Genomic DNA, 12349 nt, shown 5'->3' on the forward strand with positions numbered 1-12349 from the left:
ATAAATGAATAATTGAATATATGTGGAAAATATTTTGCTCCTGTGGAAATTTGCCCAAATTCAGCCTGTTGTGTTATGGTTAGATGGGTCGTAGCCAAGGATGGGTCTTTGCCAACCATTTAGGTCCAATTGAATGCAAATTTATCTGAGATTGAGCAAAACAGAATAAATAAAATAACCAAACCCATTAGGAGGTACTTTGAAGGGCCTGAATCATTAAAGAATACTGTGAGTTGACTGAAAAGTAGAGAAAAATCATCTGAAATGAGTTTCCACTTAGATAGAGATGAGCTAAATAATTTAGCTTAGTTTGAGGTGACTTCATTCATTCATTAATTTAACAAACATTAAAAAAAAGTCTTTTGAGCAGTTACTCTGACTCAGGCTCCATTCCAGCCTCTGGGCATGCAATGGCAAACTGAAAGACTAAGAGTTGCCTTCCTGGAACTCACATCTGTTGAAGGACCGAACTGAATGAGGAGGCACTCAGTCGGACACTCATCAGTAAGTGGACTTCATTCCATGTACAGATGTACAAAGCACACATCTCTCAGGGAGACCAGTTTCTTAAGTTGTTGGAAGAGAGATTACTTAATGTGAGAGCATCCTCTGTGTTTTGAGCGTTTGGGGGTGGGGGTGGAAGTCCTTGCACTAAGCCTCATATTCACTCTTTATTCTTCTCCTTGGCTACATGGGATCTGGACCACTGAGAAACCATTCACAAAACTACCTCACCAGATTTGACAGTCAACAAAATGGTCCTGCAGTGTGAGTGGGCCAAAGCACCTTTAATGGGCTCCTTCTGCAAATTCTAGACTGACTGGGAAACAGACACAGAAGTTAGGCAGCTAGAACAACATATCAGCTTTGTTTCTAAAGACTGTTTTGGCAAACCACTGGGCTTGCTCCTATTTTTCCCTCTGAACTGAACTTACCCACTCAAGCTGCACCAGGAGCTCTGTGCCAGGAAGTAGGTCAGAGACCAAATTTACATTTCTTATTATAAATAGTAGTAGTAGTATCATTTTGATTATTTTGCTGCAGTTTTAACCTTCTTTAGCAGGTAAAGTGCGCCTCAACTGTGACACAGGGTGATTCACAGAAGACAGGGCATTTGTCTATAAAAGGAGGGGATATGGTCTGGTACCTTTGGCTAGTTCTCCCACTCAGGTCAAGAGTTTTTTTTTTTATTAATTAATTTACTTTAATTAGAGGCTAATTACAATATTGTGGTGGTTTTTGCCATACAGTGATATGAATCAGACAGCATATTAAAAAGCAGAGACATTACTTTGCCAACAAATGTCCATCTAGTCAAGGCTATGGTTTTTCCACTAGTCATGTATGGATGTGAGAGTTGGACTATTAAGAAAGCTGAGTGCCAAAGAATTGATGCTTTTGAACTGTAGTGTTGGAGAAAGCTTTTGAGAGTCCCTTGGACTGCAAGGAGATCCAACCAGTCTATCGTAAAGGACATCAGTCCTAAGTGTTCATTGGAAGGACTGATGTGGAAGCTGAAACTCCAATACTTTGGCCACCTCATGCAAAGAACTGACTCATTTGAAAAGACTCTGATGCTGGGAAAGATTGAAGGTGGGAGGAGAAGGGGATGGCAGAGGATGAGATGGTTGGATGGCATCACCAACTCAATGGACATGAGTCTGGGTAAACTCCAGGAGTTAGTGATGGACAGGGAGGCCTGGCGTGCTGCAGTCCATGGGGTTGCAAAGAGTGAGACACAACTAAATGACTGAACTGACATGAATCAGCCACAGGTGTGCAAGTGTCCCCCATCCTGAACCCCGCTCCCATCTCCCTCCCTATCCCATCTTTCAGGGTTGTCCCAGTGCACCGACTTTGAGTGCCCTGTTTCATGCATCAAACTTGGACTGGTCATCTATTTCACATATGGTAATATACATGTTTCAATGCTATTCTCTCAAATCATCCCACCCTCACCTTCTCCCACAGAGTCCAAAAGTCTGTTCTTTATATCTGTGTCTCTTTTGCTGTCCTGCATATAGGGTAATCATTACCATCTTTCTAAATTCCATATATATGCATTAATATACTGTATTGGTGTTTTTCTTTCTGACTTACCTCACTCTGTATAATAGGCTCCAGTTTCATCCACCTCATTAGAACTGATTCAAATGATTACCTAGCTGAGTAATATTCCATTGTGTATATGTACCACAGCTTTCTTATCTATTCGTCTGCTGATGGACATCTAGGTTGCTTCCATGTCCTAAATATTGTAAACAGTGCTGCGATGAAGATTGGGATACATGTGTCTCTTTCAATTCTGGTTTCCTCAGTGTGTATGCCCACCAGTGGGATTGCTGGGTCATATGGCAGTTTTATTTCCAGTTTTTTAAGGAATTTCTTCACTGTTCTCCATAGTGGCTGTACTAGTTTGCATTCCCACCAACAGTGTAAGATGGTTCCGTTTTCTCTGCACCCTCTCCAGCATTTATTGTTTGTAGACTTTTTGATAGTATCCATTCTGACTGGGTCAAGAGTTTTGAAAGTCCCTTGTTTCTTATAGGGCTTTCCAGGTGGTACTAGTGGTAAAGGACTGTCCTGCCAATGCAGGAGACTTAAGACATGCAGGTTCCATCCCTGGTTCAGGAAGATCTCCTGGAGGAGAGCATGGCAACCCACTCCAGTATTCTTGCCTGGAAAATCCCATGGAAAGAGGAGCCTGGTGGACTACAATTCATAGAGTCACAAAGAGTCAGACACAACTGAATCAACTCAGCATACATGCACAGTTTATTATAAATCTGACCTCAGCTCTGTCCCAGGCTCTGAACACACAGTGATGAACAAGTTAGACCAGGGTCCTGCCCTCATGGAGGATTAGATTAGACCTAAATGGTTTTCTCTCAGATGCCTCCTCTTTCCTATTTGTAGGGTTGGTAGGAAGTCATGCTGTCTAGTCAGACTTTATTTTGGGGGGCTCCAAAATCACTTCAGATGGTGATTGCAGCCATGAAATTAAAAGACACTTACTCCTTGGAAGGAAAGTTATGACCAACCTAGACAGCATATTGAAAAGCAGAGACATTACTTTGTCAACAAAGGTCCGTCTAGTCAAGGCTATGGTTTTTCCAGTGGTCATGTATGGATGTGAGAGTTGGACTGTGAAGAAAGCTGAGTGCCGAAGAATTGATGGTTTTGAACTGTGGTGTTGGAGAAGACTCTTGAGAGAGTCCCTTGGATTGCAAGAAGATCCAACCAGTCCATCCTAAAGGAGATCGGTCCTGGGTGTTCATTGGAAGGACTGATGTTGAAGCTGAAATGCCAATACTTTGGCCACCGCATGCAAAGGGCTGACTCACTAGAAAAGACCCTGATGCTGGGAGAGATTGGGGGCAGGAGGAGAAGGGGACAACAGAGGATGAGATGGTTGGATGGCATCACTGACTCAATGGACATGAGTTTGGGTAAACTCCGGGGGTTGGTGATGGACAGGGAGGCCTGGTGTGCTGCAATTCATGGGGTCACAAAGAGTCAGACACGACTGAGCAACTGAACTGAACTGATGCTGGCTAGAGAAGAAGGCGGCATCAAGTACATCAGCAACAAGGGGAACGATGGAGAGAAAGAAGAAGAAAGAACTAGCACCTCAGTCTTAAATTGCTTCCCCACCAGATACACACCGTGAACTCCTGCATTAGCTACGAAGCTGCTCAGAGATGGACAACAAGAGCAACTGGCCAGCCAGGAAGACCTACTGAAGTTAATGGTGATTCTCTGGGCTCAAAGGCAGGGCAATAAAGCAGGTCACCAGCTGGCCCCTTCTCCAGAGGATGGGGCTGTATATGTTGGTTTTTACAAGAAAACTCCCTGGGACTCCAAGCATCATAGTCTTGAGGTACTACTCACTCCTTCAGAGTGATTTCTTCCTTCTAAAAGGCTCTCCACAGCTGTCCAGCACCACGCTCTCCAAACAAGAGCCACATGTGACTGAAAGCAGACAGCTCCCTGGTTTCCATCACCACGGCTAAGAGCACTAATGGGCTTGGGCGTGGGATGGCCCGTCATCCCTAGCAATCAGGGTCCTTTCTAAAGGAGATGCCACCTGACATCCTGCCCGCTTGAGATATGTCACAGGAGGGCTTCAATCCATAGAAATCGAGGCTGGTGAAAAGGCCATTCTGTGGTTGAACAACTTTTGCAGAAAATGGTGTTACTGGAGCCAAAAAAGCATTGTGAGTTGTAACACACCTTCTTAAGCATCTGATCAATTTCTTAGGACTTGGGGACAAGGCAAGACTGAGTTTCCCTGACAGCCAGCTGATGGGGGCTGGCCCTGAACAAAGCAGGGGAGAGCTGGCTATGGATCTTCAGGCTCTCGCGAGTTCTTCTGGTTCTGAATGGGGATGACAATATTGACACACCAGGTGGGAGCAGAAAGGACTGAGTGTCAAGTGGAAATGGTGATATCCTTGTGCCGCCTTTGAGAACCTTCTTGAAAATGAGGTGTGTGGACTCTCAGCTGCTCTGGGAAGTGCCTGCGAAACTCCATGGTCAAAAGAGCCCAATGGCTCATGGCATCCACACCCTGTCCTTCTTCCCCTAGTCCCTCATTCCCCTATGGTCTCAGAGAAAGAGAGAGAGAGAGTAGAGGGGAAGGAAAGCTATTTCTCCACATCAGCAGGGTGTTGGCTCTCTGTTAGCAATGGAGGGGGGACCCCTCCTATTGTAATCTGCAGTCATTCGTTCCGAGGAATCATCATTTGCCTTTCTTCATTTCAGAGTTCATCCATCAATTTCCAAACAGAAAACTAGGGCTTACTAGTGAGGGTTAGCTTTCCTGGGGTCACTAGCCCAACAGAGCCATTTCCTGGAGTTGGGAAGGTAAGGACCAGCTCCTCCCAGATGGATTCTGAGATCTGAGGCAAGTTTTGTTTCTATAACTTTCCCTCCGTTAAACCTTTCTCCTCTCCTTCCCCAGTGCTAACTAACATGTGCCCTGCTGGTGCTCTTATGGCTTGTAAGTGCCTTTCCCACAAGGCATCATTCGTAGTGAACTGTTTGAGGTGCATTCTTTCATTCATTCTTCAATATATATTAACACTATATATATATATAATGTGCCAATCTTTATAATTAATTCAGATTAACTATAAATGCTTTAAGAATGTAATACAAAAGGTTTAGCAGTGTTGCATTTTGTTTGGCTTAATAAATAAGAATGGCTTATTGAAGAAATTCTTTCTAAGGTATTAACTGATGATTCTTTTAAGAATTACCCTATTACACCAGGAATGTAAATTGGCACAGCCACTATGGAGAACAGTATGGAAGTTTCTGAAAAAACTAAAAGCAGAGTTTCCATATAATTCAGCCATCCTACTGCTGGCATATGTCCTATACTTTGAAAATATTCACGCACCCCTATGTTCATGGCAGTACTGTGTACAATAGCCATGACATGGAAGAAACCAACATGGGTGGACCTAGAGATTATCATATTAAGTGAGGAAACGTAGAGAAAGACAAATATCATATGATGTCACTTACATGTGGAATCTAAAATATGATGCAAATGAACTTATTTACAAAACAGACACAGACTCATAGAGGAAGCAAACTTATGTTGTCAAAGGGGAGAAGGGGGGGGGGAATAAATTAGGAGCGCGGGGTCAGCAACGCTGTTGCTGTCTAGTCACTAAGCCGTGGCAAGCTATTTGCAACCCCATGAACTGTCCATGGGATTTCCCAGGTAAGAATACTAGAGGGTTGCCATTTCTTTCTTCAGGGAATATTCCCAAACCAGGGATCAAACCTACATCTCCTGCAATGGCAAGCAGATTCTTTATGGCTGAACCATCAGTGTATATAAAATATTCAATAGATAAACAACAAGTTCCTAATGTATAGCACAGGGAACTATATTCAATATCCTATAATAAGCCATAATGGAAAAGAATGTTGTATATTTCATATATATATAACTGAATCACTTTGCTGCACACCAGAAACTAACACACCATTGTAATCAACTATATGTCAATTAAAAAAGATAAATAAGCCCTTCAAGAGTTAGGGGCATACCCTGGGCTAGTTCTCTTGAATCACCATGGTGTTTGATTTCATGGTTTCCAGGATTTCTGGGAATAACTACAGTACAGAAATGTTCTTGTTTATAAATTTGATATCAAGAATACTAATTAATAAAAACACTCAGTTACTGGTATACCAAGAAGCTACTGCATACAGTCTATTGAGAATTTCTGTGTAACTTCAATTTACGGAGCCCTCATTACCTTGCAAACACTGACCACTGACTCCTTTTCCTAGGTGGAGATTTGCTGGCTTTGTGTCCAGTGGTGTCTACGTTCAATCGTTGAGTCTGTGTCTGGGATGCTACAAACACTTTTATCTCTTCCATAGCTGCATGATACTTCTTTCAGGAAAGCACAACAGTATCTTGCAAGTCAGGGTGTTTATTTCATCGATGCTGTTTGCATGAGATTCCATTTATCTACTATGAAAATTAACACCTGATTCTTAGCAAAGAATCTATCTTAGCAAAGAATTTCTCTTCTCTCTGGTTTATTCTCTTTAACATATTGTAGCCACAGTATTAACATACAACAAGCGTTGTATTAAATGTCTTTCCATAGAATATATAATGTACCTCTTCCCTTAGTCTATGAGGTAGGTTTTATTATCCTTATTTTTCAGCTGGAAAAATAGAGACTGACAAGGATGAAGTCTCTTGCCCGAGGTTCAAGGATCAAAAGTGGCAGAGTTGGAATTGGAACCTAGGTCCCCCAACCCCTAGTCCACACATGCTCAGCTGCACCAAGGCACCCTCTACAGCTTCCCCAGAGACAATATGGGGCTTCCCTGGTGGCTCAGGTGGTAAAGAATCTGCCTGCAATGCAGGAGACCCAGATTAATCCCTGGGTCGGGAAGATCCCCTGGAGACAGGAATGGCAACCCACTCCAGTGTTCTTGCCTGGAGAATCCCATGAACAGAGGAGCCTGGTGGGCTACAGTCCATAGGGTTGCAAACAGTCAGACATGACTGAGCAACAAACTCTGACAGAGACATTATGGGGACCTTCAGCTTCATTTCCTGTGTAAGAGCCTATTTCCAGCATTGAGTGGTGGTATCCCCAGCTCCTGTTAAGTCATCAGTTGGGACAGTACATGTAGGAAGAGGTTTCTTGAAAGAATTCAAGGCTTGCTTGCTCTGTGTTGCTTTATTTGAAAATGATTTTTCTCTAGTAGTTGGCTTTCAAGTAGCACACTGGACTTATAACTTCTTGAGCTCAGAGATGCTCTCCTGAGGACATGTTCTTTATTTTAATTGAAGTCTTCATCACTGGCTGGCTTCCAAGTGGTCTACCAGATGTCTTTTTCTTTGCTAGAGCTGAAGCAGATTATGATGTTCCAGTTCATTTTTCCAATTTGCTGTATTTGCTAGCAGCCTGATTTCTTTAGCAAACCTCACTAGAGAGGCCAAAATCATGGATCAAGGCAGCAACAAGTGAGTCTTTAGAATGTGCTTTCTTAGATAATCTCAGGCAAATTATACACACACACACACACACACACACACTCCCATCTTTTATTTTAGTGATTAGACCTAGATTTTCCTACATTTCCACATACATGTAACTTTCTCAGGATGTGCAGCCCTAAAATCAATCCTCAAGGGATTAACTAATCTCCCAACTGGGACTTTAAGAAATCTCCTTTCTCAGATATCTTTCATTTTATGCTTGGAGGCTTGGGAAAAATATATATATATCCACTGCCTTTCCCTATTATTTTTCTTCAATCCTATCCTCTATGTTCTGAGATGCTTCATACTTTGAAATGAATTGTCTATACATTGTGAGTAGGTACAGGGCAATGCCTTGAAGTTCATTCTACTCTTTGAAATGCTACAGAGTTAAATCTTATGACTGCATTTATATCACCTAGAACAGTTCCTGGTACTTAGTAGTGGCTACAAGAAAGTTTATTAAATCAACTAACTCATAGTCAAGCATCAGTTGGTTCACTCAAGCAATTCAGAGAATTTAGTCATTTCTTATTTTTCGCTAACTTTAGAGTCTTTGTGACCTTTACCTCTAATTTAAGTGGTTCATGATGAGGGGTTTCCTTTTACTTTCTGGTTTCATAGAGGAGCAAACTAATTAAACATCTAATAAAACAGATGGGAATCTGGGCTTTATAGGAATCTGGGAGGGTCCGACGGCCTCCTGGGACCTGTCACTGGCGTGAAGACTGGCAATCTCCATCTCTTAGACAAGTTTTGTTAGCCTCGGGTGACAGTGTTAACACAGTGCTAGGCTGCCTTTCCGACAAAATACAAACAAAACCAAACAGAAGAAAGACAATCAAACCAACCCCCCACTGCCCACTGGCTGACTAAAGCAGCAGGATTGTCGTGTTGAAGAAGGGGCCAGAACAGGAGGAGGCAGCAGTTTCCTAACAAAGTGTATTGTTTGAACCATTTTATTTAGTGTGGAAAAAAGTCCCTCGTATCGAAGATTTACTTGGAAGTTCTGGGCAGATTAACTTTTGGTAAGAGTCAGAACTAAAAACTTTATTGGGAATGCTACATACACTCCAAAGACCAACAAGAGAATTTAAGTTAGATGTGATTAGTATGAAGAAAGTTACATTTATTGTACTCTTATGTATAATTGATCACATGAAAGGCCTTTTGTAACTATAAAAGAGACAGCCCATTAAATTGTTTTACCCCGAGGATTATACAAATTTGCGGATATCGAATTGGATCACCAACCTATTGGTTTCATAGCAATGGTAAATCATTAAGATGCTTATTTTTATTCATATATCTTTCTTGCTATTTATTATTAACCAAGTAGCCCCTCCCAGTTTTAGCTTTATTTTCAAACATCTGAACCAATCATTCTGTCTCTCCACCATCGGCAAAAGATTAAACTGGTTGCTAAGAGCTCTATAGGTCACCTTGGAGGGATCTCAAAACAGAAGAAAAAAATATTTGGCAAGAACATCCCTGTGTTATTTAGTCTTGGACAGAGAGTCTATAGAGAAAGTCAGAGGCCATCTTATCTCTTGATTTGAGTAGAGAGGCCGTGACTCCTTGGCATTGCTTTGTGCAAATGAGTTGAGCTCATTTCCAACCCTTCCATTATCCAGATAAGAATGTGTTCTGAGAGCTAAAGGTTAAGATATGAAGATTACCTGGCATGTGTGGGAGAAGCAAATTGGCCCTCATGCTTCTGTAGAAAAGGTTGTCGAGGTTGTTCCCCATTCCTTATTTATTTCAGACAGACAGCCCGCAGAAAAACACAAGCTCAGACTCCTCCTGTATATGTTGCAGGAGAGGACAGCTGCAAATCACAGCCGGTATCACAGAATGAGACTGAATCCAATTTGTCACTGTCGGTTCTCTGGATTTAGACTTTTCATTTGAAGAAATGCACCTGGCAGATCTCAATCATTAGAAATAAAGGGAGTTGAAGTCTGGTGTTTGCGTTGAACTTCTCCCACTAAGCTCCTCATGTTTGCTCCAAGTGTCATAATAGGGATGCAGTCTGGTATTTTGGGGGCACTGCAGAAGCTCTGGGACATCCTTGCTACCAAGGACATCTTCAGTATCTACTGATCCCTTTGTCCTCGAAGCAGTCCAGGCTTTATGCTGATTTTTGCATTGTACCAGATCAATTCCACTTCGAATTTTAACTGGAGAGGTCAAAAGGTGTGTGCGTATCTATAAATCCAGGGTTCTGTCAGCCTAGTGCAAATGGGTTGAAAGAGGGAGACAGAAACAGAAAGAAAGTCTGTGCTAAATAAATGGTATTCAATTTTAAATGAGGTCTCTCAATTAGCATTGAACATTTCTTTAAACAATCAAGATATTAAAGCTAGAAAGAAGTTAATGAGCCTATGGAGAAAGTAACTTCTAAAGATCATTTTGTGCTTGGGATGGTAATTGCTTTATGACATTTTGATGTCATTACAACATGAAATTAGGAGGGCAAAATGTTTCCAGAGTGTTTCTTTGGATACCCTGTTAGGAAGCTATTAAAAGGCAAGATTACACTGGCAAAATGAGTTCAGTGTGTGCCTTTGGATACCTGCTTTGCAAAACGTCACGGACTGAGGCTACAATGCAAAACGATTACTGCGTGTGTCATCCACTCCAACGCTGTTACGTTCAAATTGCAGTGGAAGATTAAACCTGGAAGCGAGAACACAGAGATGTGGTGATGAGGTGGGGGATGGGGGAACTGGTGGAGATTTGTCTCAATTACGACGTCAAAATGAAATGAAACAATCATAAGCATTAGGACTGAAATTCAACCTCCCCCCCCCCCCCCGATCCAAGAACCAAGCACAGTCCGAGCAGTGACATTCATGAGACTTTCTACTATTTCTCACCATGATAACAACGAAGCCCTTTATTGAAAGACCAAAGCAGTTTTATCAAATAAGAGGTTGCAACACCATACAATTTAGGGTAATGAGGAAGGTCAGTTTATATCTGGAATTCTAAAACTTCATGAATGCAAGGAAGAAAAATTCTTTAGATAATTCAAAACTCAAAACTCAAGAAGAAATATTGATCTACCTCTCTGCTGTGCACCCAGAAATTAAAAATACTAATCTACAAGAGACTAGGGACTTCTTTGGCAGTCCAATGGTTAAGACTTCACCTTCCAATGCAGGGGATGTGGGTTCAACCCCTGCTTGGGGAACTAAGATCCCATATGCCTCGCAGCCAAAAAACCAAAACATAAATAACAGAAGCAATGCTGTAACAAATTGAATAAAGACTTAAAAAAAAAAAAAAGTCCATATCAAAAAAAAAAGAAGAATCTACCCCAGAATCACTACCAGGCGCACACCAATATTCTAAGTCTCCTTTTCCCCCAGATGTTGCCTCCTGCTGTGCAATCTCCACATCCAAAGAGGTGTTAAGAAGCAGAACATCTGGAATGGTCCATTATAGGAGTTCATCCCCGGGGTGGGGAAAGAGGGTTAACATAATGAATGTTCTTTTCTGTCAGTCTGTAAAACCATGCTTACTTTTCAGAGGTTTGCCAGTAAATCAGCGTTATAAAACACAATATATTGCAAAAGTCTCCCAGCCTGTATCTACCATGCTCATCAGTGAGCTCATCTGAACTCGAGGCTCTGTTTGGTGTTGTGCGTGTTGCGTATTTGTGTGGGCAGATATGTGTGTGTGCCACAGTGGCTACAAAACCGTGGCGGCTGTTGATATGGTTGTTAGGGTAAGAAAATGTATAACTTGATTAGCCTGTACTCAAATAAAGGAATAAGAAATTGGTTGAGATTGATATCTCCCATCACAAACACAGTGGGAAAGTTGGTTCTCAGAGGCCCCTGACAGCAGAGTGCCAATGGAACCATTAGGCACCATGCCCACCCTCTCCTCTCATGGAACCGCACACAGTCATCCCAAACCCGCTCTTGTCACAGTTACATGAAGAGGCATGGAAGCTGTATCATCAAACAAAGGAGAGAAAGACCTAGGGACAGGTTTTCTGGACAGTGGGCCCATGGTCTTTCTAGGTCAAAGACACTGAAGACAGGATGGCCCAAATATATTTTTCTGTCTTACTTGCAGACACCCCTACTTTTACCCAATTCTGTTTAGTTTTAAAATCAAATCACTGTGGCTTTAGATTAGCTGAACATTAATTAGAATAAGGAAAGAGAAGGATTCCTTTTCAATTTCAATCCCATTACATAACTTGGTGCAGCTCTTAGTTTTAGGCTTATCAGGAGCTATTTGGAGAGTCACTTCATTTTGGGGAAAGACTCCCATCAGAATCTATTCATGGACTTTCTTCTGACCAAGTCATCCCCTTCAACCTTGCTCAGTGATGCTATTAAAACTCTCAAAGAGGTTTGAGTTTTGGTTTATTTGCTATTTATGTATTTTTATAAGCTCCTTGGAGAAAATGGTGCTATAACTGTTCAGTGTCATTATTAAGGTTATTATATGCATATGCACTGCCACTTATTTTTGAAGAGTAAATATTTGTGCTAATTATATCAGTGTCATCCACTGTGCTAATTATATCAATATCAACATGTTGATATTAATATAATTAATTAGCACAAAGATTTACTCTTCAAAAATACACGGCAGTGCTTCTGATTCATTTGCCGTGAGGTGGGAATGAGTGAAGCACGGTTCTATAACACTGTATTTAGGCTCTGATATGCAATCAGCTTTAATAATTACCTAATACTGTAGGTGGCCTTAGACGAGGAAAAAAATTTTTTTCTAGAGTTCCCTGGGAATTGGATGCTAAGATGAAAAGCATCTGAGTAGCTTTCTTCCCACATTCTA

At 41.6% G+C, this 12349-nt stretch overlaps 1 long non-coding RNA gene across 1 annotated transcript in view; it reads right to left on the reverse strand.

Moving 5' to 3' along the window:
- Positions 1-8673: 8673 nt before the first annotated feature.
- The window catches only part of LOC129635940 (uncharacterized), a 43731-nt gene continuing 40055 nt past the window's right edge, over positions 8674-12349 (reverse strand). Inside the window, exons 3-4 of the long non-coding RNA XR_008706552.1 lie at positions 10104-10207; positions 8674-9760 (exon numbers count right to left, since the gene is read on the reverse strand). This is a non-coding gene — a long non-coding RNA (uncharacterized LOC129635940). The remainder of the gene's footprint in view (positions 9761-10103; positions 10208-12349) is intronic.

The sequence above is a fragment of the Bubalus kerabau genome, chromosome 21 (assembly GCF_029407905.1).
Source record: "Bubalus kerabau isolate K-KA32 ecotype Philippines breed swamp buffalo chromosome 21, PCC_UOA_SB_1v2, whole genome shotgun sequence".
Classification (NCBI taxonomy): Eukaryota; Metazoa; Chordata; class Mammalia; order Artiodactyla; family Bovidae; genus Bubalus; species Bubalus kerabau.